This window comes from Alosa sapidissima, chromosome 1, assembly GCF_018492685.1.
Source record: "Alosa sapidissima isolate fAloSap1 chromosome 1, fAloSap1.pri, whole genome shotgun sequence".
Lineage (NCBI taxonomy): Eukaryota > Metazoa > Chordata > Actinopteri > Clupeiformes > Clupeidae > Alosa > Alosa sapidissima.
The window spans coordinates 53,032,451-53,056,248 of NC_055957.1; the positions used below are offsets into that span (position 1 = coordinate 53,032,451).

General features: G+C 52.5%; 30 non-coding genes and 3 pseudogenes across 30 annotated transcripts; all 33 read left to right on the forward strand.

The window, feature by feature from the left end:
* The first annotated feature begins 159 nt into the window (after window positions 1-159).
* LOC121680416 lies at window positions 160-273 on the forward strand. Its single transcript, XR_006021692.1, has one exon. It is a non-coding gene; the product is annotated as a U5 spliceosomal RNA (small nuclear RNA).
* A 5,885-nt stretch (window positions 274-6,158) lies between these two features.
* LOC121683517 lies at window positions 6,159-6,334 on the forward strand (annotated as a pseudogene).
* A 354-nt stretch (window positions 6,335-6,688) lies between these two features.
* LOC121680421 lies at window positions 6,689-6,802 on the forward strand. The gene has a single exon (XR_006021693.1). It is a non-coding gene; the product is annotated as a U5 spliceosomal RNA (small nuclear RNA).
* Window positions 6,803-6,957: 155 nt separating this feature from the next.
* Window positions 6,958-7,148, forward strand: LOC121682312. The gene has a single exon (XR_006022514.1). It is a non-coding gene; the product is annotated as a U2 spliceosomal RNA (small nuclear RNA).
* Window positions 7,149-7,503: 355 nt separating this feature from the next.
* On the forward strand, window positions 7,504-7,617 carry LOC121680429. The gene has a single exon (XR_006021695.1). It is a non-coding gene; the product is annotated as a U5 spliceosomal RNA (small nuclear RNA).
* A 155-nt stretch (window positions 7,618-7,772) lies between these two features.
* Window positions 7,773-7,963, forward strand: LOC121682316. The gene has a single exon (XR_006022516.1). It is a non-coding gene; the product is annotated as a U2 spliceosomal RNA (small nuclear RNA).
* Window positions 7,964-8,300: 337 nt separating this feature from the next.
* Window positions 8,301-8,414, forward strand: LOC121680437. The gene has a single exon (XR_006021696.1). It is a non-coding gene; the product is annotated as a U5 spliceosomal RNA (small nuclear RNA).
* A 155-nt stretch (window positions 8,415-8,569) lies between these two features.
* Window positions 8,570-8,760, forward strand: LOC121682320. The gene has a single exon (XR_006022517.1). It is a non-coding gene; the product is annotated as a U2 spliceosomal RNA (small nuclear RNA).
* A 355-nt stretch (window positions 8,761-9,115) lies between these two features.
* On the forward strand, window positions 9,116-9,229 carry LOC121680438. The gene has a single exon (XR_006021697.1). It is a non-coding gene; the product is annotated as a U5 spliceosomal RNA (small nuclear RNA).
* A 155-nt stretch (window positions 9,230-9,384) lies between these two features.
* Window positions 9,385-9,575, forward strand: LOC121682325. The gene has a single exon (XR_006022521.1). It is a non-coding gene; the product is annotated as a U2 spliceosomal RNA (small nuclear RNA).
* Window positions 9,576-9,930: 355 nt separating this feature from the next.
* On the forward strand, window positions 9,931-10,044 carry LOC121680445. Its single transcript, XR_006021701.1, has one exon. It is a non-coding gene; the product is annotated as a U5 spliceosomal RNA (small nuclear RNA).
* Window positions 10,045-10,199: 155 nt separating this feature from the next.
* LOC121682332 lies at window positions 10,200-10,390 on the forward strand. The gene has a single exon (XR_006022522.1). It is a non-coding gene; the product is annotated as a U2 spliceosomal RNA (small nuclear RNA).
* A 375-nt stretch (window positions 10,391-10,765) lies between these two features.
* LOC121680450 lies at window positions 10,766-10,879 on the forward strand. Its single transcript, XR_006021702.1, has one exon. It is a non-coding gene; the product is annotated as a U5 spliceosomal RNA (small nuclear RNA).
* A 155-nt stretch (window positions 10,880-11,034) lies between these two features.
* On the forward strand, window positions 11,035-11,225 carry LOC121682339. Its single transcript, XR_006022527.1, has one exon. It is a non-coding gene; the product is annotated as a U2 spliceosomal RNA (small nuclear RNA).
* A 337-nt stretch (window positions 11,226-11,562) lies between these two features.
* On the forward strand, window positions 11,563-11,676 carry LOC121680455. Its single transcript, XR_006021703.1, has one exon. It is a non-coding gene; the product is annotated as a U5 spliceosomal RNA (small nuclear RNA).
* A 155-nt stretch (window positions 11,677-11,831) lies between these two features.
* LOC121682345 lies at window positions 11,832-12,022 on the forward strand. Its single transcript, XR_006022528.1, has one exon. It is a non-coding gene; the product is annotated as a U2 spliceosomal RNA (small nuclear RNA).
* Window positions 12,023-12,376: 354 nt separating this feature from the next.
* Window positions 12,377-12,490, forward strand: LOC121680462. Its single transcript, XR_006021710.1, has one exon. It is a non-coding gene; the product is annotated as a U5 spliceosomal RNA (small nuclear RNA).
* A 155-nt stretch (window positions 12,491-12,645) lies between these two features.
* On the forward strand, window positions 12,646-12,836 carry LOC121682351. Its single transcript, XR_006022531.1, has one exon. It is a non-coding gene; the product is annotated as a U2 spliceosomal RNA (small nuclear RNA).
* A 337-nt stretch (window positions 12,837-13,173) lies between these two features.
* On the forward strand, window positions 13,174-13,287 carry LOC121680463. The gene has a single exon (XR_006021711.1). It is a non-coding gene; the product is annotated as a U5 spliceosomal RNA (small nuclear RNA).
* A 155-nt stretch (window positions 13,288-13,442) lies between these two features.
* LOC121682354 lies at window positions 13,443-13,633 on the forward strand. Its single transcript, XR_006022533.1, has one exon. It is a non-coding gene; the product is annotated as a U2 spliceosomal RNA (small nuclear RNA).
* Window positions 13,634-13,987: 354 nt separating this feature from the next.
* Window positions 13,988-14,101, forward strand: LOC121680464. The gene has a single exon (XR_006021712.1). It is a non-coding gene; the product is annotated as a U5 spliceosomal RNA (small nuclear RNA).
* A 155-nt stretch (window positions 14,102-14,256) lies between these two features.
* On the forward strand, window positions 14,257-14,447 carry LOC121682361. The gene has a single exon (XR_006022534.1). It is a non-coding gene; the product is annotated as a U2 spliceosomal RNA (small nuclear RNA).
* A 337-nt stretch (window positions 14,448-14,784) lies between these two features.
* Window positions 14,785-14,898, forward strand: LOC121680469. Its single transcript, XR_006021715.1, has one exon. It is a non-coding gene; the product is annotated as a U5 spliceosomal RNA (small nuclear RNA).
* Window positions 14,899-15,053: 155 nt separating this feature from the next.
* On the forward strand, window positions 15,054-15,244 carry LOC121682366. The gene has a single exon (XR_006022536.1). It is a non-coding gene; the product is annotated as a U2 spliceosomal RNA (small nuclear RNA).
* Window positions 15,245-15,625: 381 nt separating this feature from the next.
* On the forward strand, window positions 15,626-15,739 carry LOC121680485. The gene has a single exon (XR_006021721.1). It is a non-coding gene; the product is annotated as a U5 spliceosomal RNA (small nuclear RNA).
* Window positions 15,740-15,894: 155 nt separating this feature from the next.
* On the forward strand, window positions 15,895-16,085 carry LOC121682371. Its single transcript, XR_006022538.1, has one exon. It is a non-coding gene; the product is annotated as a U2 spliceosomal RNA (small nuclear RNA).
* A 377-nt stretch (window positions 16,086-16,462) lies between these two features.
* On the forward strand, window positions 16,463-16,576 carry LOC121680492. Its single transcript, XR_006021722.1, has one exon. It is a non-coding gene; the product is annotated as a U5 spliceosomal RNA (small nuclear RNA).
* A 1,807-nt stretch (window positions 16,577-18,383) lies between these two features.
* Window positions 18,384-18,575, forward strand: LOC121683720. The gene has a single exon (XR_006022882.1). It is a non-coding gene; the product is annotated as a U2 spliceosomal RNA (small nuclear RNA).
* A 375-nt stretch (window positions 18,576-18,950) lies between these two features.
* LOC121680496 lies at window positions 18,951-19,064 on the forward strand. Its single transcript, XR_006021723.1, has one exon. It is a non-coding gene; the product is annotated as a U5 spliceosomal RNA (small nuclear RNA).
* A 155-nt stretch (window positions 19,065-19,219) lies between these two features.
* On the forward strand, window positions 19,220-19,350 carry LOC121684370 (annotated as a pseudogene).
* Window positions 19,351-20,888: 1,538 nt separating this feature from the next.
* Window positions 20,889-21,063, forward strand: LOC121683913 (annotated as a pseudogene).
* Window positions 21,064-21,440: 377 nt separating this feature from the next.
* LOC121680503 lies at window positions 21,441-21,554 on the forward strand. Its single transcript, XR_006021724.1, has one exon. It is a non-coding gene; the product is annotated as a U5 spliceosomal RNA (small nuclear RNA).
* A 1,807-nt stretch (window positions 21,555-23,361) lies between these two features.
* On the forward strand, window positions 23,362-23,553 carry LOC121683725. The gene has a single exon (XR_006022883.1). It is a non-coding gene; the product is annotated as a U2 spliceosomal RNA (small nuclear RNA).
* The last annotated feature ends 245 nt before the right edge of the window (window positions 23,554-23,798 follow it).

Consider the following 23,798-nt stretch of genomic DNA (forward strand, 5'->3'; position numbering starts at 1 on the left):
CCCCTTTTGGGTTTTCCCGCCCTTTTACTCTTTTTTTTTTTTTTTTTTTTTTTTTTTTTTTTTTTTTACACATTTAAATTTAAAGGGGATGTTGATACTGCAGTCTTGTTGCCACTGGGCAACGCCTTGGAGTCACCCTCACGTCCACCGTTCCCGGAGTCGCTCGGGTTTCTCTTCATCTCGTACAAATCTTTCGCCTTTTACTAAAGATTTCCGTGGAGGGGAACTGCCCCGAGTTTACGGTATTTTTGGAAGCTCTGCTTCGGCGGAGCTGCACCTGCCTGTCCAAAGTCAAGCGTCGTGGTGTTTTGTTTTGCGGCGGCGGCGGCGGCGGCGGTCCGCTTTTGCTGGCCCCGCCTCCCCCCGTAACCATGTGAGCGCGGGGGGCGTCGCTAGAGGGGCCGCCGCACCCCGTGCAGTTGTGGGGTATCGCTTCTCGGCCTTTTGGCTAAGACAGCGGTCGACTCGCGGTGAGAGGAAGGCGGTCCTTACCTTGTGGTGGTTTGGACACTCTCATCCGGGAGTTATATTGGTTTTGTGTGTTTTTTCTGTCTCAAAAATTACTGTTTTTTCGTTTTGTTTTTTGTACTGTTTTGTGTTTTTTGTCTCTTTTAACAGGTCCAAGCAGCTGCCTCTTCCTTTGGAGTTCCTTTTAAAACAGCAAGCCCAGGTAAGCGCTGTTTAGCTCCTTTTTATTGTGTGGTTTTTAGCTTGTTTTAGCCTAGCCTTTTAGCATAGTTTTTTTAGTTAATTTATTGTCTTAAGTATTTATAGTTTTAGTGGTTTTAGTTTAGGTTTAGGCTGGTGGTGCCTCCACCATGTCGGCTGCTCGTGCTGGCATGAGGAGGCACCACAGCGTACGTTTTAATTTCGTGTCAAAAAATGGAAGGCTAATGGAGATGTCCAGATTGGACTTTTCAAGAAAGTGTGTCCAACAGATGCTTGGTTTTAATGCTAGTGAACTGAATTGTTTGGTGACTCTGCCTGGGAACAAAGGATTTGATGTTAGCTTTCGCTCGGCTTCACTGCTTAATAGTTTTTGGCAACGGTTTGTTACTTGTAAAGACCAGCTCTCCATGTTTGAAGTTGAGAAACTTTCGGACAATTCACAAAAAGTGGTGATTGTTAGAATGTTCAATGAAACTGTGACTGGGGAAGACATTAGCACATGGCTGGCTAGATTTTGCGCGGTTCGTAGCCCACCAGTTAAGGTTTTGGACGAGGATGGCATTTGGAACTGCTCGTGGAGAGTTCCCATTAAACAATGGGAAGACCCGAGCAGTTACCTAGGCCTCCGTCAGATTCCGTCTATGATTGTGTTGGGAGAGAACCGGGGCTACATTCATTACCAAGGGATGCCTAAGCTGTGTCGCAAATGCGGCCAGCTTGGGCATCTTGCCGAAGCGTGCCAGGAAATTGTATGCAGGAAGTGTAGAGAAATTGGGCATCTTTTCGAAGATTGCACAAATGGCAGAAAGTGTAATCTCTGTGGAGTTTCATCCCATCTCTACAGAGATTGCCCTAGCTCTTTTGCCAACAAGCTAAAGGCTACCAAAATGGCCGCCATGGCCGCCCGGCCGCATGGCCCAGAACAAGAACAGGAAGAGAAGGACGAAATGGAGGAAGGGGTGGTCCCTGAAGTTTTGGAGGGAAACCTCCAGTCAGCTTCAGGGACTAGCCGGGCGGCTACGAGCAAAGCTAACACCCAGGCAGAGTCAGAGCACGGATTGGAGGCCACACCCTCCCAGCTGGGAAAGGAGATGGAGCAGGCGGAGGAGGAGCCTGAAGGAGAAAAGGAAGCCCCGCCTCCCGAAACCGCTGAGGAGGTGAGTGTGGCCTCTGAGGGGGTTGGAGCACCTGCTTCACTCCCCAATGCGCAGCATAAGAGACCTTTAGAATCTCCTCTGTCAGAAATGACAGAGAAGAGAAACCGGGTGATACTGTCTTCAGATAGTTCCTCTTCGGAAGATCTGAATCGACTGTGGCCCGGTGGACGTGAAGTGTCTTTTATGCGGATGGCGCTCAGAGCATCCACGCCAAGGGCAACGCAAGAGTTTTTCTCTGCCGAGCCCGACGCTGGAGACACCAGTGACCCTTCTGAACCAAATTCAATGGTCATAAAGGAGGAGCAGGTGTCACAGGAGATCAACCCTGGTTGATCTCCACTTGTTTTAAAAACATGTCTCTGTAGTGTCTTAACTCTGTCGTGTTCATTTTTATCATACTGCTCATGAGTCTCACAATCTCAACAATCAATGTAAGAAGTGTGAAGACTCTAGTGAGAGCTCAGAGCATTTTATCCCTGTTGAGCACTCTGAATGCAGATATATTTCTGCTGCAAGAGTGCTCCTTGCCTTTTTTAAAGAACTACAGCAAGTGGGAACAGATGTGGACCCCGGGACCCTCCATATGGAGCGGGTCCAATTTTAACAGAGCGGACGGGGTCGCCATCTTGATCAAGAATCCACACATCTCGGTGAAGGGCAGCACAGTGGTGAGACCCGGGCGGGCCCTTTTAACCCACTTGACTGTTTTAGACAGGGATTTTAATGTTCTTAATGTGTATGGTTTTAATGATAAACACGACCGACACGACCTTTTAATAGAACTGCAGCCCCACATGCTAGGGAGGGCTCCCCTAGTGGTCGGAGGGGATTTTAACTGTGTTTTAAGTAGACAAGACAGAAAGAAGGTGGGGGAGGATTTTAAATTAGACAAAACATCCGGGGTTTTAAACAACATAATTAAAGATTTTAACTTAGTCGACTGTTACAGAAAAGTGCATCCACGGGAGGAGGGCTTCACCTGGCACAGTGGTGACGGCGCCCGAGCCTCCCGTATCGACTATGTTTTAACAAGAGATTGCCCGCCCACGGATGCTACATTGACCCCCCTCTTCTTTTCAGATCACTGCATGCTCTCCTGCACCCTTTCACTCCCCACAGGTGTGACTGTAGGTGGAGGGCTGTGGAGGCTAAACTGCTCCCTGTTACAGGATGAGGAGATAGCTAGAGAATACAGGGAGCAGTTTAGCCTCTGGCAGACTCTCCAAGACCTTTACGATTCACGAGCACACTGGTGGGAAATGGTGAAGGGTAGGACCAAGACTTTTTTTAAGATGAAAGGTAAGGACAAAAAAGAGAGAGAGAGGAGGTGCATGTTGGGGCTGCAAAAGAGACTACAGAGATATTTTAACCTTTTAAACGAAGGATTGGATTTTAGTGAAGAAATAAAAAGAGTGAAAAATGAAATGTCAGTTTTAGCCGAACAACAGAGTAAGGGAACAATTTTAAGAAGTAAAGAAAAAGAAATGGAAGAAGGTGAAAAATGTACAAGGTTTTTTTTTAAGAAAATAATTTCCAGAGGGGGTGGGATAATGAAATTAAAAGAAGAAGGGAGGGAAGAAACCTGCATAGAGGGAATTTTAAAAATAGTAGAAGAATTTTATGGGGACCTCTATGCAGAAAAAAACGTACATCTAGAAATAATGGAAGAAGTTTTAGAGTTCTTAAGGTCAACAGTTTTAAATCAGAAGTTTTTAACGGAAGATTTTACATTGGTCGAAATTTTAAAATGTCTTAAAGGTTTTAAAACAGGAAAGTGCCCGGGAGAGGATGGACTCCCCGTGGAATTTTATGTTACCTTTTATGACATTTTAGCCAATGACATGTTGACTGTTTTTAAAGAATTTGACGAACTCGACCGACTTCCTGACAGCTTTAGGATAGGGATAGTTTCATTACTTCACAAAAAAGGTGACAGGACTGACTTAAAGAATTGGAGACCAATCACACTTTTAAATTTTGATTGTAAACTTTTTAGCAGACTTTTAGCACTACGTATGTCAACTGTTTTAGAGGACGTGATCCACCCGGATCAAGTCTGTGCCGTACCTGGAAGGAGGATCACGGACAGCCTAGTGCTGGTCCGGGACGCCATCTGTTTTGCGAGAGACAGACATATTAGGCTTCTAGTACTAAATTTAGACTTTGAGAAAGCTTTTGATCGGGTCTCGCACCAGTACCTTTTAAAGGTACTGCAAAAAATGGGGTTTCCAGGGAGGTTTTTAAAGTGGGTGGGTTTGCTGTATACAGAAATATACAGCAGAATTCGCGTAAATGGGCACCTTACAAATGCGCTTAGTGTGCGCTCTGGCGTCCGCCAGGGGTGTCCGTTATCCCCACTCCTGTTCGTTGCATGCATCGAGCCGCTGGCACAGATATTGAGAAGGGACAAATGGATCAAAGGACTTGACTTGCCAGGTGGACTAACCGCGACATGCACTCTCTACATGGACGACGTGACCCTTTTATTAAACGACGTTTTATCGGCCCAAAGAGCACTCGACTTGACTGACTGGTATGGAAGGGCCTCGGGCGCCAAGCTCAACAGGAGCAAGTCCGAGGCCCAGCTCTTTGGGCCGTGGGGTGACGTAAGACCAAATCTGGCAGTAAATTTTAAACAGACGGACATAAGGATTTTAGGCATTAAATTTGACAATGAGGGTGGTGGACGGGGCAACTGGACTGACGTGTTAGGGAAAGTCAGACAACGACTGGGGTTCTGGGGACTGAGACAGATGACATTTGAAGGTAAGGTTTTAATTTTTAAAGCTGTCATCTTACCCCTGCTTTTATTGCTGTGTTCTGTTTTTAGTCCCCCCAGGAGCTTTCTTTTAGGTGTGGAGAGAGCGGTGTTTTATTTCATGTGGGGGTCCAAGTGGGAAAGACTCAGAAGGGAGGTCCTGAAAAAAAGACACGAAAATGGAGGAAAGGGCCTCCCGGACCCCCACCTGTTTTTAGGAGCCCATTTCACCGCCCTCCACATCAAGTATGCGACGACCCCATCCGGAGACAGTAAGACAGCGACCCTAGCCCGCTTCTGGATGGGGTCGTACCTGAGAAAGCTGAAAGTTTTAAAAACAGATCTTAAACGTCCAGTTGCTTTTAACCTGCCCCCACAATATGTTTTTATCAAAAAGTTTTTAATGAGATTGGACTTAGAGGGGCAGGATGTCACTATTTTAACTAATGCAAAAACTCTTGTCTCTCTTGTGCAGGACCGGGAAGCAGTGAGCCCCGTTCCCGGCCTCACACTCAGTGAGGCCAAGCAGGCTTGGAGGAACGCTGCCCACCCCGCCCTCCAGAACAAGCTGAAGGACCTGGCGTGGATGGCGCTCCATGAGGTCCTCCCGGTCAGAGCCGTGATGCACTCCCGGGGCATGGCCAAAACCAACACCTGCCCGCGGCCAGGATGCGGCCAACCTGAGACCGTGCGGCACCTGCTCTGGGAGTGCGGCGTGGCGAGGGACCTGTGGGCCGATACCGGCCCCCTGCAATGCCCGAGCCTGCCAGCAGGGGAGGTCCCCCCAAGCTACCAGCTTGTGGTCAGCGGGGTGGGCCAGGGCGCCACCACCATCCCAGCCGCCGACTTCGCCGCGCTCTGGCTCACCCTAAACAGCTTTAAAGCCGCACTGTGGACCTCCCGCAACCTGCTGGTGGGGAAGCGCGTGACGGTGCCCCTGCCAGCGTTACGGCGGCTGGCGACATCTACGCGGCAGGAGGCGCCGCGCGTCGCCATTCGGAGGAGAGGGCCGGGGGCTCAAGCAGAAGGTTCCCGCCCCCCACGGCTGCTGGCTCCCGCCGACGCACCCCCACCACTACCATCACGGGACGGAGCAGCGGGCGGAGGGGAGGACCTCCACTGGGCGCATCCGCGCTTGCCTCGCTCTTCTGGAGAGCGGGGTGGAGCCTCTTGGTAGTGGCTCACCCCGGTCCGGCACAACAGAGACCTTTTAATTGACTCTTATTGCATTTTATTACATTTGGAACTCTTTTAAAAGCGTGGACTTTTAACATCCTTTTACACAAACATGAACTTTTAAACACACATGGACTTTGCACACACAGACACAGTTTTAAAACAAAAATGGCTTTTATAGACAAATGATTTTATTTTTGTAAAAATGTGCTGTGAAAAATTATGAAAATGTAAAAAGTGAAATGGAAATGCAAAATGTGAAAAGAATGAAAACCATGTGATGTGATGATAATGTGATGAAATGATGAAAGAAAAATGAAAATGTACCACAAAGAAAATCCATGAAATGTAACAAAACAAATCAAAATGTAATGCAAAAACATGAGTTTGTGACAATAAAAGTTTTCCAAAAGGAAAAGGATCTGTTCTTATCAGTTTAATATCTGATACGTCCTCTACCCGAGGACCATATATTAATCTGATTTTTGGAACAGGGAGACGGAAGAGGGGCTTGCTCCGTCCGCTCCACGCATCGACCCGGTATTGCAGCGACTCCGGGAACGGTGCACATTCCTTTGACTGTGTAAGAAAAGAACCAACCCAGTGGAACTGACTGACTGACTGACTGACTGACTGACTGACTGACTGTGATGAAATCCTCCTTAGCAGAGCAGACGCAGCAGCAGGAGTCCTTGCCAGGTGTTTTGGCCAACCGCGCCACCTCCCTTTTCGGCCCCTTTTGGGTTTTCCCGCCCTTTTACTCTTTTTTTTTTTTTTTTTTTTTTTTTTTTTTTTTTTTTACACATTTAAATTTAAAGGGGATGTTGATACTGCAGTCTTGTTGCCACTGGGCAACGCCTTGGAGTCACCCTCACGTCCACGACCGGCGCCGTTCATGCTCTCCGTCCGGCGTGCCCTGTGGCAGCCATCGCTCGGGTTTCTCTTCATCTCGTACAAATCTTTCGCCTTTTACTAAAGATTTCCGTGGAGGGGAACTGCCCCGAGTTTACGGTATTTTTGGAAGCTCTGCTTCGGCGGAGCTGCACCTGCCTGTCCAAAGTCAAGCGTCGTGGTGTTTTGTTTTGCGGCGGCGGCGGCGGCGGCGGTCCGCTTTTGCTGGCCCCGCCTCCCCCCGTAACCATGTGAGCGCGGGGGGCGTCGCTAGAGGGGCCGCCGCACCCCGTGCAGTTGTGGGGTATCGCTTCTCGGCCTTTTGGCTAAGATCAAGTGTAGTATCTGTTCTTATCAGTTTAATATCTGATACGTCCTCTACCCGAGGACCATATATTAATCTGATTTTTGGAACAGGGAGACGGAAGAGGGGCTTGCTCCGTCCGCTCCACGCATCGACCCGGTATTGCAGCGACTCCGGGAACGGTGCACATTCCTTTGACTGTGTAAGAAAAGAACCAACCCAGTGGAACTGACTGACTGACTGACTGACTGACTGACTGACTGACTGTGATGAAATCCTCCTTAGCAGAGCAGACGCAGCAGCAGGAGTCCTTGCCAGGTGTTTTGGCCAACCGCGCCACCTCCCTTTTCGGCCCCTTTTGGGTTTTCCCGCCCTTTTACTCTTTTTTTTTTTTTTTTTTTTTTTTTTTTTTTTTTTTTTACACATTTAAATTTAAAGGGGATGTTGATACTGCAGTCTTGTTGCCACTGGGCAACGCCTTGGAGTCACCCTCACGTCCACGACCGGCGCCGTTCATGCTCTCCGTCCGGCGTGCCCTGTGGCAGCCATCGCTCGGGTTTCTCTTCATCTCGTACAAATCTTTCGCCTTTTACTAAAGATTTCCGTGGAGGGGAACTGCCCCGAGTTTACGGTATTTTTGGAAGCTCTGCTTCGGCGGAGCTGCACCTGCCTGTCCAAAGTCAAGCGTCGTGGTGTTTTGTTTTGCGGCGGCGGCGGCGGCGGCGGTCCGCTTTTGCTGGCCCCGCCTCCCCCCGTAACCATGTGAGCGCGGGGGGCGTCGCTAGAGGGGCCGCCGCACCCCGTGCAGTTGTGGGGTATCGCTTCTCGGCCTTTTGGCTAAGATCAAGTGTAGTATCTGTTCTTATCAGTTTAATATCTGATACGTCCTCTACCCGAGGACCATATATTAATCTGATTTTTGGAACAGGGAGACGGAAGAGGGGCTTGCTCCGTCCGCTCCACGCATCGACCCGGTATTGCAGCGACTCCGGGAACGGTGCACATTCCTTTGACTGTGTAAGAAAAGAACCAACCCAGTGGAACTGACTGACTGACTGACTGACTGACTGACTGACTGACTGTGATGAAATCCTCCTTAGCAGAGCAGACGCAGCAGCAGGAGTCCTTGCCAGGTGTTTTGGCCAACCGCGCCACCTCCCTTTTCGGCCCCTTTTGGGTTTTCCCGCCCTTTTACTCTTTTTTTTTTTTTTTTTTTTACACATTTAAATTTAAAGGGGATGTTGATACTGCAGTCTTGTTGCCACTGGGCAACGCCTTGGAGTCACCCTCACGTCCACGACCGGCGCCGTTCATGCTCTCCGTCCGGCGTGCCCTGTGGCAGCCATCGCTCGGGTTTCTCTTCATCTCGTACAAATCTTTCGCCTTTTACTAAAGATTTCCGTGGAGGGGAACTGCCCCGAGTTTACGGTATTTTTGGAAGCTCTGCTTCGGCGGAGCTGCACCTGCCTGTCCAAAGTCAAGCGTCGTGGTGTTTTGTTTTGCGGCGGCGGCGGCGGCGGCGGTCCGCTTTTGCTGGCCCCGCCTCCCCCCGTAACCATGTGAGCGCGGGGGGCGTCGCTAGAGGGGCCGCCGCACCCCGTGCAGTTGTGGGGTATCGCTTCTCGGCCTTTTGGCTAAGATCAAGTGTAGTATCTGTTCTTATCAGTTTAATATCTGATACGTCCTCTACCCGAGGACCATATATTAATCTGATTTTTGGAACAGGGAGACGGAAGAGGGGCTTGCTCCGTCCGCTCCACGCATCGACCCGGTATTGCAGCGACTCCGGGAACGGTGCACATTCCTTTGACTGTGTAAGAAAAGAACCAACCCAGTGGAACTGACTGACTGACTGACTGACTGACTGACTGACTGACTGTGATGAAATCCTCCTTAGCAGAGCAGACGCAGCAGCAGGAGTCCTTGCCAGGTGTTTTGGCCAACCGCGCCACCTCCCTTTTCGGCCCCTTTTGGGTTTTCCCGCCCTTTTACTCTTTTTTTTTTTTTTTTTTTTTTTTTTTTTTTTTTTTTTACACATTTAAATTTAAAGGGGATGTTGATACTGCAGTCTTGTTGCCACTGGGCAACGCCTTGGAGTCACCCTCACGTCCACGACCGGCGCCGTTCATGCTCTCCGTCCGGCGTGCCCTGTGGCAGCCATCGCTCGGGTTTCTCTTCATCTCGTACAAATCTTTCGCCTTTTACTAAAGATTTCCGTGGAGGGGAACTGCCCCGAGTTTACGGTATTTTTGGAAGCTCTGCTTCGGCGGAGCTGCACCTGCCTGTCCAAAGTCAAGCGTCGTGGTGTTTTGTTTTGCGGCGGCGGCGGCGGCGGCGGTCCGCTTTTGCTGGCCCCGCCTCCCCCCGTAACCATGTGAGCGCGGGGGGCGTCGCTAGAGGGGCCGCCGCACCCCGTGCAGTTGTGGGGTATCGCTTCTCGGCCTTTTGGCTAAGATCAAGTGTAGTATCTGTTCTTATCAGTTTAATATCTGATACGTCCTCTACCCGAGGACCATATATTAATCTGATTTTTGGAACAGGGAGACGGAAGAGGGGCTTGCTCCGTCCGCTCCACGCATCGACCCGGTATTGCAGCGACTCCGGGAACGGTGCACATTCCTTTGACTGTGTAAGAAAAGAACCAACCCAGTGGAACTGACTGACTGACTGACTGACTGACTGACTGACTGACTGTGATGAAATCCTCCTTAGCAGAGCAGACGCAGCAGCAGGAGTCCTTGCCAGGTGTTTTGGCCAACCGCGCCACCTCCCTTTTCGGCCCCTTTTGGGTTTTCCCGCCCTTTTACTCTTTTTTTTTTTTTTTTTTTTTTTTTTTTTTTTTTTTTTACACATTTAAATTTAAAGGGGATGTTGATACTGCAGTCTTGTTGCCACTGGGCAACGCCTTGGAGTCACCCTCACGTCCACGACCGGCGCCGTTCATGCTCTCCGTCCGGCGTGCCCTGTGGCAGCCATCGCTCGGGTTTCTCTTCATCTCGTACAAATCTTTCGCCTTTTACTAAAGATTTCCGTGGAGGGGAACTGCCCCGAGTTTACGGTATTTTTGGAAGCTCTGCTTCGGCGGAGCTGCACCTGCCTGTCCAAAGTCAAGCGTCGTGGTGTTTTGTTTTGCGGCGGCGGCGGCGGCGGCGGTCCGCTTTTGCTGGCCCCGCCTCCCCCCGTAACCATGTGAGCGCGGGGGGCGTCGCTAGAGGGGCCGCCGCACCCCGTGCAGTTGTGGGGTATCGCTTCTCGGCCTTTTGGCTAAGATCAAGTGTAGTATCTGTTCTTATCAGTTTAATATCTGATACGTCCTCTACCCGAGGACCATATATTAATCTGATTTTTGGAACAGGGAGACGGAAGAGGGGCTTGCTCCGTCCGCTCCACGCATCGACCCGGTATTGCAGCGACTCCGGGAACGGTGCACATTCCTTTGACTGTGTAAGAAAAGAACCAACCCAGTGGAACTGACTGACTGACTGACTGACTGACTGACTGACTGACTGTGATGAAATCCTCCTTAGCAGAGCAGACGCAGCAGCAGGAGTCCTTGCCAGGTGTTTTGGCCAACCGCGCCACCTCCCTTTTCGGCCCCTTTTGGGTTTTCCCGCCCTTTTACTCTTTTTTTTTTTTTTTTTTTTTTTTTTTTTTTTTTTTTTTTTTTTTTTTTTTTTTTTTTACACATTTAAATTTAAAGGGGATGTTGATACTGCAGTCTTGTTGCCACTGGGCAACGCCTTGGAGTCACCCTCACGTCCACGACCGGCGCCGTTCATGCTCTCCGTCCGGCGTGCCCTGTGGCAGCCATCGCTCGGGTTTCTCTTCATCTCGTACAAATCTTTCGCCTTTTACTAAAGATTTCCGTGGAGGGGAACTGCCCCGAGTTTACGGTATTTTTGGAAGCTCTGCTTCGGCGGAGCTGCACCTGCCTGTCCAAAGTCAAGCGTCGTGGTGTTTTGTTTTGCGGCGGCGGCGGCGGCGGCGGTCCGCTTTTGCTGGCCCCGCCTCCCCCCGTAACCATGTGAGCGCGGGGGGCGTCGCTAGAGGGGCCGCCGCACCCCGTGCAGTTGTGGGGTATCGCTTCTCGGCCTTTTGGCTAAGATCAAGTGTAGTATCTGTTCTTATCAGTTTAATATCTGATACGTCCTCTACCCGAGGACCATATATTAATCTGATTTTTGGAACAGGGAGACGGAAGAGGGGCTTGCTCCGTCCGCTCCACGCATCGACCCGGTATTGCAGCGACTCCGGGAACGGTGCACATTCCTTTGACTGTGTAAGAAAAGAACCAACCCAGTGGAACTGACTGACTGACTGACTGACTGACTGACTGACTGACTGTGATGAAATCCTCCTTAGCAGAGCAGACGCAGCAGCAGGAGTCCTTGCCAGGTGTTTTGGCCAACCGCGCCACCTCCCTTTTCGGCCCCTTTTGGGTTTTCCCGCCCTTTTACTCTTTTTTTTTTTTTTTTTTTTACACATTTAAATTTAAAGGGGATGTTGATACTGCAGTCTTGTTGCCACTGGGCAACGCCTTGGAGTCACCCTCACGTCCACGACCGGCGCCGTTCATGCTCTCCGTCCGGCGTGCCCTGTGGCAGCCATCGCTCGGGTTTCTCTTCATCTCGTACAAATCTTTCGCCTTTTACTAAAGATTTCCGTGGAGGGGAACTGCCCCGAGTTTACGGTATTTTTGGAAGCTCTGCTTCGGCGGAGCTGCACCTGCCTGTCCAAAGTCAAGCGTCGTGGTGTTTTGTTTTGCGGCGGCGGCGGCGGCGGCGGTCCGCTTTTGCTGGCCCCGCCTCCCCCCGTAACCATGTGAGCGCGGGGGGCGTCGCTAGAGGGGCCGCCGCACCCCGTGCAGTTGTGGGGTATCGCTTCTCGGCCTTTTGGCTAAGATCAAGTGTAGTATCTGTTCTTATCAGTTTAATATCTGATACGTCCTCTACCCGAGGACCATATATTAATCTGATTTTTGGAACAGGGAGACGGAAGAGGGGCTTGCTCCGTCCGCTCCACGCATCGACCCGGTATTGCAGCGACTCCGGGAACGGTGCACATTCCTTTGACTGTGTAAGAAAAGAACCAACCCAGTGGAACTGACTGACTGACTGACTGACTGACTGACTGACTGACTGTGATGAAATCCTCCTTAGCAGAGCAGACGCAGCAGCAGGAGTCCTTGCCAGGTGTTTTGGCCAACCGCGCCACCTCCCTTTTCGGCCCCTTTTGGGTTTTCCCGCCCTTTTACTCTTTTTTTTTTTTTTTTTTTTTTTTTTTTTTTTTTTTTACACATTTAAATTTAAAGGGGATGTTGATACTGCAGTCTTGTTGCCACTGGGCAACGCCTTGGAGTCACCCTCACGTCCACGACCGGCGCCGTTCATGCTCTCCGTCCGGCGTGCCCTGTGGCAGCCATCGCTCGGGTTTCTCTTCATCTCGTACAAATCTTTCGCCTTTTACTAAAGATTTCCGTGGAGGGGAACTGCCCCGAGTTTACGGTATTTTTGGAAGCTCTGCTTCGGCGGAGCTGCACCTGCCTGTCCAAAGTCAAGCGTCGTGGTGTTTTGTTTTGCGGCGGCGGCGGCGGCGGCGGTCCGCTTTTGCTGGCCCCGCCTCCCCCCGTAACCATGTGAGCGCGGGGGGCGTCGCTAGAGGGGCCGCCGCACCCCGTGCAGTTGTGGGGTATCGCTTCTCGGCCTTTTGGCTAAGATCAAGTGTAGTATCTGTTCTTATCAGTTTAATATCTGATACGTCCTCTACCCGAGGACCATATATTAATCTGATTTTTGGAACAGGGAGACGGAAGAGGGGCTTGCTCCGTCCGCTCCACGCATCGACCCGGTATTGCAGCGACTCCGGGAACGGTGCACATTCCTTTGACTGTGTAAGAAAAGAACCAACCCAGTGGAACTGACTGACTGACTGACTGACTGACTGACTGACTGACTGTGATGAAATCCTCCTTAGCAGAGCAGACGCAGCAGCAGGAGTCCTTGCCAGGTGTTTTGGCCAACCGCGCCACCTCCCTTTTCGGCCCCTTTTGGGTTTTCCCGCCCTTTTACTCTTTTTTTTTTTTTTTTTTTTACACATTTAAATTTAAAGGGGATGTTGATACTGCAGTCTTGTTGCCACTGGGCAACGCCTTGGAGTCACCCTCACGTCCACGACCGGCGCCGTTCATGCTCTCCGTCCGGCGTGCCCTGTGGCAGCCATCGCTCGGGTTTCTCTTCATCTCGTACAAATCTTTCGCCTTTTACTAAAGATTTCCGTGGAGGGGAACTGCCCCGAGTTTACGGTATTTTTGGAAGCTCTGCTTCGGCGGAGCTGCACCTGCCTGTCCAAAGTCAAGCGTCGTGGTGTTTTGTTTTGCGGCGGCGGCGGCGGCGGCGGTCCGCTTTTGCTGGCCCCGCCTCCCCCCGTAACCATGTGAGCGCGGGGGGCGTCGCTAGAGGGGCCGCCGCACCCCGTGCAGTTGTGGGGTATCGCTTCTCGGCCTTTTGGCTAAGATCAAGTGTAGTATCTGTTCTTATCAGTTTAATATCTGATACGTCCTCTACCCGAGGACCATATATTAATCTGATTTTTGGAACAGGGAGACGGAAGAGGGGCTTGCTCCGTCCGCTCCACGCATCGACCCGGTATTGCAGCGACTCCGGGAACGGTGCACATTCCTTTGACTGTGTAAGAAAAGAACCAACCCAGTGGAACTGACTGACTGACTGACTGACTGACTGACTGACTGACTGTGATGAAATCCTCCTTAGCAGAGCAGACGCAGCAGCAGGAGTCCTTGCCAGGTGTTTTGGCCAACCGCGCCACCTCCCTTTTCGGCCCCTTTTGGGTTTTCCCGCCCTTTTACTCTTTTTTTTTTTTTTTTTTTTTTTTTTTTTTTTTTTTTACACATTTAAATTTAAAGGGGATGTTGATACTGCAGTCTTGTTGCCACTGGGCAACGCCTTGGAGTCACCCTCACGTCCACGACCGGCGCCGTTCATGCTCTCCGTCCGGCGTGCCCTGTGGCAGCCATCGCTCGGGTTTCTCTTCATCTCGTACAAATCTTTCGCCTTTTACTAAAGATTTCCGTGGAGGGGAACTGCCCCGAGTTTACGGTATTTTTGGAAGCTCTGCTTCGGCGGAGCTGCACCTGCCTGTCCAAAGTCAAGCGTCGTGGTGTTTTGTTTTGCGGCGGCGGCGGCGGCGGCGGTCCGCTTTTGCTGGCCCCGCCTCCCCCCGTAACCATGTGAGCGCGGGGGGCGTCGCTAGAGGGGCCGCCGCACCCCGTGCAGTTGTGGGGTATCGCTTCTCGGCCTTTTGGCTAAGATCAAGTGTAGTATCTGTTCTTATCAGTTTAATATCTGATACGTCCTCTACCCGAGGACCATATATTAATCTGATTTTTGGAACAGGGAGACGGAAGAGGGGCTTGCTCCGTCCGCTCCACGCATCGACCCGGTATTGCAGCGACTCCGGGAACGGTGCACATTCCTTTGACTGTGTAAGAAAAGAACCAACCCAGTGGAACTGACTGACTGACTGACTGACTGACTGACTGACTGACTGTGATGAAATCCTCCTTAGCAGAGCAGACGCAGCAGCAGGAGTCCTTGCCAGGTGTTTTGGCCAACCGCGCCACCTCCCTTTTCGGCCCCTTTTGGGTTTTCCCGCCCTTTTACTCTTTTTTTTTTTTTTTTTTTTACACATTTAAATTTAAAGGGGATGTTGATACTGCAGTCTTGTTGCCACTGGGCAACGCCTTGGAGTCACCCTCACGTCCACGACCGGCGCCGTTCATGCTCTCCGTCCGGCGTGCCCTGTGGCAGCCATCGCTCGGGTTTCTCTTCATCTCGTACAAATCTTTCGCCTTTTACTAAAGATTTCCGTGGAGGGGAACTGCCCCGAGTTTACGGTATTTTTGGAAGCTCTGCTTCGGCGGAGCTGCACCTGCCTGTCCAAAGTCAAGCGTCGTGGTGTTTTGTTTTGCGGCGGCGGCGGCGGCGGCGGTCCGCTTTTGCTGGCCCCGCCTCCCCCCGTAACCATGTGAGCGCGGGGGGCGTCGCTAGAGGGGCCGCCGCACCCCGTGCAGTTGTGGGGTATCGCTTCTCGGCCTTTTGGCTAAGATCAAGTGTAGTATCTGTTCTTATCAGTTTAATATCTGATACGTCCTCTACCCGAGGACCATATATTAATCTGATTTTTGGAACAGGGAGACGGAAGAGGGGCTTGCTCCGTCCGCTCCACGCATCGACCCGGTATTGCAGCGACTCCGGGAACGGTGCACATTCCTTTGACTGTGTAAGAAAAGAACCAACCCAGTGGAACTGACTGACTGACTGACTGACTGACTGACTGACTGACTGTGATGAAATCCTCCTTAGCAGAGCAGACGCAGCAGCAGGAGTCCTTGCCAGGTGTTTTGGCCAACCGCGCCACCTCCCTTTTCGGCCCCTTTTGGGTTTTCCCGCCCTTTTACTCTTTTTTTTTTTTTTTTTTTTTTTTTTTTTTTTTTTTTTTTTTTTTTTTTTTTTTTTTTTTTTTTACACATTTAAATTTAAAGGGGATGTTGATACTGCAGTCTTGTTGCCACTGGGCAACGCCTTGGAGTCACCCTCACGTCCACGACCGGCGCCGTTCATGCTCTCCGTCCGGCGTGCCCTGTGGCAGCCATCGCTCGGGTTTCTCTTCATCTCGTACAAATCTTTCGCCTTTTACTAAAGATTTCCGTGGAGGGGAACTGCCCCGAGTTTACGGTATTTTTGGAAGCTCTGCTTCGGCGGAGCTGCACCTGCCTGTCCAAAGTCAAGCGTCGTGGTGTTTTGTTTTGCGGCGGCGGCGGCGGCGGCGGTCCGCTTTTGCTGGCCCCGCCTCCCCCCGTAACCATGTGAGCGCGGGGGGCGTCGCTAGAGGGGCCGCCGCACCCCGTGCAGTTGTGGGGTATCGCTTCTCGGCCTTTTGGCTAAGATCAAGTGTAGTATCTGTTCTTATCAGTTTAATATCTGATACGTCCTCTACCCGAGGACCATATATTAATCTGATTTTTGGAACAGGGAGACGGAAGAGGGGCTTGCTCCGTCCGCTCCACGCATCGACCCGGTATTGCAGCGACTCCGGGAACGGTGCACATTCCTTTGACTGTGTAAGAAAAGAACCAACCCAGTGGAACTGACTGACTGACTGACTGACTGACTGACTGACTGACTGTGATGAAATCCTCCTTAGCAGAGCAGACGCAGCAGCAGGAGTCCTTGCCAGGTGTTTTGGCCAACCGCGCCACCTCCCTTTTCGGCCCCTTTTGGGTTTTCCCGCCCTTTTACTCTTTTTTTTTTTTTTTTTTTTTTTTTTTTTTTTTTTTTTTTTTTTTTTTTTTTTTTTTTTTACACATTTAAATTTAAAGGGGATGTTGATACTGCAGTCTTGTTGCCACTGGGCAACGCCTTGGAGTCACCCTCACGTCCACGACCGGCGCCGTTCATGCTCTCCGTCCGGCGTGCCCTGTGGCAGCCATCGCTCGGGTTTCTCTTCATCTCGTACAAATCTTTCGCCTTTTACTAAAGATTTCCGTGGAGGGGAACTGCCCCGAGTTTACGGTATTTTTGGAAGCTCTGCTTCGGCGGAGCTGCACCTGCCTGTCCAAAGTCAAGCGTCGTGGTGTTTTGTTTTGCGGCGGCGGCGGCGGCGGCGGTCCGCTTTTGCTGGCCCCGCCTCCCCCCGTAACCATGTGAGCGCGGGGGGCGTCGCTAGAGGGGCCGCCGCACCCCGTGCAGTTGTGGGGTATCGCTTCTCGGCCTTTTGGCTAAGATCAAGTAGCAGAGATAGCGATGGTGGCCATTGAAACGTGGACGGGGATCCCGAAGTATGGAATTCGGTTCCTGGTGCCGGTGGAGAAAAGGGAGATGGTGACTCGGGAGGTATTCGGAGCACAGATTGTCAAGGAGCGGCTTCGGATGACGGACAAGGAGGTGCTGTGCCTGCAGGGAGCGGTGGATGGGACCTGTTTTGATTTGACCTTCCGGACGATGGCGGGGATGACCGAGGGGTATCGGCGGTGGACGATTCCGTCTGGGAAAATCGTGGCGGCGGAGGGGATGTGTGCGGCGAAGTGGGGCGCGACCAACACAGTCATCGTGCAGGTCTTTAACCCCCACGTGCTGTTGGAGGATGTCTGGAGCTTTTTGGAACGGTACTGCGTGGACCTGTCGGATGGGCAGCGGATTTTGGACACTAATGGATTTTGGACGGGAAAGTGGAGCTTCGTTGCGGGCTTTCGTTCGTCGGGGGGTCGTGTGGTGCGGCCTCCCTACGCGTTTGCTCTGGGACCTGACCGGGGGAGAGTGTTCATACCGGACTTGCCAAGTGAGTGCTGGGGGTGTGGGGGTGTGGGGCATTTACGTGGGGAATGTAATGTGAAGTCATGTTTGCGCTGTGGGGCTGTGGGACACGTGGTGAAAGATTGTGTTAAGTTGAAGGAGTGTGTTTTATGTGGGGGCACTGATCATTTGTTTGCTGGGTGTGCTAAACGGCGTAGCTATGCTGGGGTGGTGACTGGCGCTGCGGGGGCTCCTGCTCTTGGTACGGGGGCTCCCGCGGTGTCGGGTGAGGGGAAGCAGAGGCCTGCAAAGACGGTGCCGGTGGTGGAGAAGACGGGGACTGGGAGTGGAGTGTTGGTGCCGGTGCCTGCTGTGTCGGCTGGTGGTGTGGTGGCTGGGCCGCAGGGTAGCCAGGTTGGCTGCTCGGCTGCTACGGCTACCGCTAAGCCGCATGGCACCCAAGATGGCCGTCCTAAGGTCAAAGGTGTGGCTGGGTTGGAGGTCGTGGAGGGCGTGGCTGTGGGGAAGACGGTGGAGTCCAGCTGGGCGGATGCTTCTGCTTCGCAGGAGCAGGAGATGGTGGAAGTGTCGGCGGCGGCGGGGGCAGTGAAGCGCCCTCTAGTGGATGGGAGGGCAACGGCAGGTCCTGTGAGCCGGCAGAAGGTGGAGACGACTGTGGTTGTACCGGTGGGGGCTCCGCCCCCGGTGGTCGGAGGTGGAACTGCACAGGGGCTAGGGAGGGGGGAGAGGCCGCCCCCTACTGTTCAGGTGGGGGGATGGGACGTGGAGAGCGTAAAGCGGACGATGGGTTTGGGTTGATGTGTTTTGTGTGATGGGGTTGTGTATCTGTGTTTCTGTGTTTGTGGGTGTGCTGGTTTGATGTATTGGGTGGATTAAACAGTGTGTTGTGGGTGGGTAAGGTTTTTCGTATATGTGTGTATGTCATTCACTGTGTTTGGCCGGGCCTGTGTGCCTGGGTCGTTGTTATGTTATGTTATGTGTTATTGTTTATGGCAGCAGCCTCTAGCTTAGCTTAAACTTAAACTTCCTTCTGTATCTTTTGTGTGTTGTGTGTATCCTGTGTGTATCTCCTGTGTGTTGTATTTTCAAGGCTGCTTCGCACTGTTTATATTCAATAAAAAAAAAAAAAAAAAAAATCTGTTCTTATCAGTTTAATATCTGATACGTCCTCTACCCGAGGACCATATATTAATCTGATTTTTGGAACAGGGAGACGGAAGAGGGGCTTGCTCCGTCCGCTCCACGCATCGACCCGGTATTGCAGCGACTCCGGGAACGGTGCACATTCCTTTGACTGTGTAAGAAAAGAACCAACCCAGTGGAACTGACTGACTGACTGACTGACTGACTGACTGACTGACTGTGATGAAATCCTCCTTAGCAGAGCAGACGCAGCAGCAGGAGTCCTTGCCAGGTGTTTTGGCCAACCGCGCCACCTCCCTTTTCGGCCCCTTTTGGGTTTTCCCGCCCTTTTACTCTTTTTTTTTTTTTTTTTTTTTTTTTTTTTTTTTTTTTTTTTTTTTTTTTTTTTTTTTTACACATTTAAATTTAAAGGGGATGTTGATACTGCAGTCTTGTTGCCACTGGGCAACGCCTTGGAGTCACCCTCACGTCCACGACCGGCGCCGTTCATGCTCTCCGTCCGGCGTGCCCTGTGGCAGCCATCGCTCGGGTTTCTCTTCATCTCGTACAAATCTTTCGCCTTTTACTAAAGATTTCCGTGGAGGGGAACTGCCCCGAGTTTACGGTATTTTTGGAAGCTCTGCTTCGGCGGAGCTGCACCTGCCTGTCCAAAGTCAAGCGTCGTGGTGTTTTGTTTTGCGGCGGCGGCGGCGGCGGCGGTCCGCTTTTGCTGGCCCCGCCTCCCCCCGTAACCATGTGAGCGCGGGGGGCGTCGCTAGAGGGGCCGCCGCACCCCGTGCAGTTGTGGGGTATCGCTTCTCGGCCTTTTGGCTAAGATCAAGTGTAGTATCTGTTCTTATCAATCGGACTACCCGAGGCAGCGATGGCGGATTTGATGGAGGAGACGAAGGGGATTCCGAGATATGCTATTCGGTACCTGATCCCGGAGGCGAGGAGGACGGAGCTGGATCGGGCAGGGTTTGGAGAGGTCATCCTGAAGGGCGTACTGGGATTATCGGGAGCGGACGTCCTGTGTTTACAGGATTACCCGGCGTTGGGGAGGCATGACGTCACGTTCAAGACGGAGGAGGATCTGCGCGTGGCGTTCGGGAAGGGAAAAGGAGACCCAAGGATCGTGGGAATAAAGCGCGTGGTGTGGAGCGCAGCCAACGTGGTCGTGGTGCAGGTCTTCAACCCGCACGTGTTGGAGCTGGACGTCCGGGGGTTCCTTAGCCGGTACTGTAGCGCAGTGTCACCGGGGGAGAAGGTCACAGACGGCAACGGATTTTGGACGGGCAAGTGGAGGTATAGTGTGCGGTTTCGCTTTTCTGGGGAGGGCCGCCAGCTGCGGCCTCCACATTTGTTTGCGCTGGGGACAGACCGGGGGAGGGTGTTTTTACCGGACTTACCTACTGTTTGTTGGGGATGTGGGGAAGAGGGGCATTTGAGAAGCGAATGTGTGGCGCAGCGGTGTGTGCGTTGTGGGGTGGTGGGGCACGTGGTGAAGGACTGTGGGGAGAGAAGGGAGTGTTCCTTGTGCGGGTCTAAGGATCACCTCTTTTTGAGGTGTCCGAAGAGACAGAGTTACGCGGGAGCGGTGGTGGGGAGAACTGGCGGTGGGGGGGTTTCTGTTTCCCCCGCAGGGGCTCCTCTGGTGACGGGTGTGCTGGAGAGGAGGCCGACGGGACCGCCGGCGGTGGGCACGAGCGGAGGAACGGGAGCTGCAGGATCGGCTGGTGGAGTGGGAGCTGGGCCGCATGGAGGCAGCCTGGTGGCTACGGCTACCGCTAGGCCGCATGGCAGCCAAGATGGCCGCCCAGAGGGCGGAGGGTCGGCGGGGTCGAAGGGCAGGCCGGGCGTGGCTATGGAGAGTGTCGGGGTGCTGAGCTGGGCGGAGGCAACGGCTTCCCAGGAAGAGGAGATGGCGGAGTTGGCGATGGTGTCGGGGAAGCGCCCCCTGGAGGGCGGAGGTCCGGAGAGTGCTCCCGTGCGGCGTCAGCGGCCGGGGGAGGGGGTGGCGGCCTTTGATCGCTCCCTACCCCTGGTGGCGGAGTCGGGAACTACGGGCAGTTTGGTGGAGCTGGAGTCGGACGAGTCGGCGGATTCGGTGGAGTCGGTGACGGAGAGGCGGACCGTAGGACGGGGGAGTCGCCCCCCTCCTACCCAGCTTGCTGGGTGGGATGTGGACAGCTTGAAGCGGACTATGGGCATGGATTAGTGGGTTGCTGGTGGTGGGATTGTGTAAGTGCGGGTGTTTTATGGTGTGTGGGGAGGAGTAGGGATGTTTGTGTGTGGGTGGGTTGGGATTGAGTTATGGGGTTTGTTTTTGGCTGGGCCTGTGTGCCCGAGTTCCTTTCTATGGGGCGTTTGTGCCCGTATGTTGCAGCCTTTCTTTTTTCTCTTTTTCTCTTTCTGTGCTTTCTGTGTTCTTCTTGTTCTGGCTGTAACTATGATTTGATAATGATTATGATTTGGTATGAATAAACTTCAATATAAAAAAAATCTGTTCTTATCAGTTTAATATCTGATACGTCCTCTACCCGAGGACCATATATTAATCTGATTTTTGGAACAGGGAGACGGAAGAGGGGCTTGCTCCGTCCGCTCCACGCATCGACCCGGTATTGCAGCGACTCCGGGAACGGTGCACATTCCTTTGACTGTGTAAGAAAAGAACCAACCCAGTGGAACTGACTGACTGACTGACTGACTGACTGACTGACTGACTGTGATGAAATCCTCCTTAGCAGAGCAGACGCAGCAGCAGGAGTCCTTGCCAGGTGTTTTGGCCAACCGCGCCACCTCCCTTTTCGGCCCCTTTTGGGTTTTCCCGCCCTTTTACTCTTTTTTTTTTTTTTTTTTTTTTTTTTTTTTTTTTTTTTTTTTTTTTTTTTTTTTTTTTTTACACATTTAAATTTAAAGGGGATGTTGATACTGCAGTCTTGTTGCCACTGGGCAACGCCTTGGAGTCACCCTCACGTCCACGACCGGCGCCGTTCATGCTCTCCGTCCGGCGTGCCCTGTGGCAGCCATCGCTCGGGTTTCTCTTCATCTCGTACAAATCTTTCGCCTTTTACTAAAGATTTCCGTGGAGGGGAACTGCCCCGAGTTTACGGTATTTTTGGAAGCTCTGCTTCGGCGGAGCTGCACCTGCCTGTCCAAAGTCAAGCGTCGTGGTGTTTTGTTTTGCGGCGGCGGCGGCGGCGGCGGTCCGCTTTTGCTGGCCCCGCCTCCCCCCGTAACCATGTGAGCGCGGGGGGCGTCGCTAGAGGGGCCGCCGCACCCCGTGCAGTTGTGGGGTATCGCTTCTCGGCCTTTTGGCTAAGATCAAGTAGCAGAGATAGCGATGGTGGCCATTGAAACGTGGACGGGGATCCCGAAGTATGGAATTCGGTTCCTGGTGCCGGTGGAGAAAAGGGAGATGGTGACTCGGGAGGTATTCGGAGCACAGATTGTCAAGGAGCGGCTTCGGATGACGGACAAGGAGGTGCTGTGCCTGCAGGGAGCGGTGGATGGGACCTGTTTTGATTTGACCTTCCGGACGATGGCGGGGATGACCGAGGGGTATCGGCGGTGGACGATTCCGTCTGGGAAAATCGTGGCGGCGGAGGGGATGTGTGCGGCGAAGTGGGGCGCGACCAACACAGTCATCGTGCAGGTCTTTAACCCCCACGTGCTGTTGGAGGATGTCTGGAGCTTTTTGGAACGGTACTGCGTGGACCTGTCGGATGGGCAGCGGATTTTGGACACTAATGGATTTTGGACGGGAAAGTGGAGCTTCGTTGCGGGCTTTCGTTCGTCGGGGGGTCGTGTGGTGCGGCCTCCCTACGCGTTTGCTCTGGGACCTGACCGGGGGAGAGTGTTCATACCGGACTTGCCAAGTGAGTGCTGGGGGTGTGGGGGTGTGGGGCATTTACGTGGGGAATGTAATGTGAAGTCATGTTTGCGCTGTGGGGCTGTGGGACACGTGGTGAAAGATTGTGTTAAGTTGAAGGAGTGTGTTTTATGTGGGGGCACTGATCATTTGTTTGCTGGGTGTGCTAAACGGCGTAGCTATGCTGGGGTGGTGACTGGCGCTGCGGGGGCTCCTGCTCTTGGTACGGGGGCTCCCGCGGTGTCGGGTGAGGGGAAGCAGAGGCCTGCAAAGACGGTGCCGGTGGTGGAGAAGACGGGGACTGGGAGTGGAGTGTTGGTGCCGGTGCCTGCTGTGTCGGCTGGTGGTGTGGTGGCTGGGCCGCAGGGTAGCCAGGTTGGCTGCTCGGCTGCTACGGCTACCGCTAAGCCGCATGGCACCCAAGATGGCCGTCCTAAGGTCAAAGGTGTGGCTGGGTTGGAGGTCGTGGAGGGCGTGGCTGTGGGGAAGACGGTGGAGTCCAGCTGGGCGGATGCTTCTGCTTCGCAGGAGCAGGAGATGGTGGAAGTGTCGGCGGCGGCGGGGGCAGTGAAGCGCCCTCTAGTGGATGGGAGGGCAACGGCAGGTCCTGTGAGCCGGCAGAAGGTGGAGACGACTGTGGTTGTACCGGTGGGGGCTCCGCCCCCGGTGGTCGGAGGTGGAACTGCACAGGGGCTAGGGAGGGGGGAGAGGCCGCCCCCTACTGTTCAGGTGGGGGGATGGGACGTGGAGAGCGTAAAGCGGACGATGGGTTTGGGTTGATGTGTTTTGTGTGATGGGGTTGTGTATCTGTGTTTCTGTGTTTGTGGGTGTGCTGGTTTGATGTATTGGGTGGATTAAACAGTGTGTTGTGGGTGGGTAAGGTTTTTCGTATATGTGTGTATGTCATTCACTGTGTTTGGCCGGGCCTGTGTGCCTGGGTCGTTGTTATGTTATGTTATGTGTTATTGTTTATGGCAGCAGCCTCTAGCTTAGCTTAAACTTAAACTTCCTTCTGTATCTTTTGTGTGTTGTGTGTATCCTGTGTGTATCTCCTGTGTGTTGTATTTTCAAGGCTGCTTCGCACTGTTTATATTCAATAAAAAAAAAAAAAAAAAAAATCTGTTCTTATCAGTTTAATATCTGATACGTCCTCTACCCGAGGACCATATATTAATCTGATTTTTGGAACAGGGAGACGGAAGAGGGGCTTGCTCCGTCCGCTCCACGCATCGACCCGGTATTGCAGCGACTCCGGGAACGGTGCACATTCCTTTGACTGTGTAAGAAAAGAACCAACCCAGTGGAACTGACTGACTGACTGACTGACTGACTGACTGACTGACTGTGATGAAATCCTCCTTAGCAGAGCAGACGCAGCAGCAGGAGTCCTTGCCAGGTGTTTTGGCCAACCGCGCCACCTCCCTTTTCGGCCCCTTTTGGGTTTTCCCGCCCTTTTACTCTTTTTTTTTTTTTTTTTTTTTTTTTTTTTTTTTTTTTTTTTTTTTTTTTTTTTTTT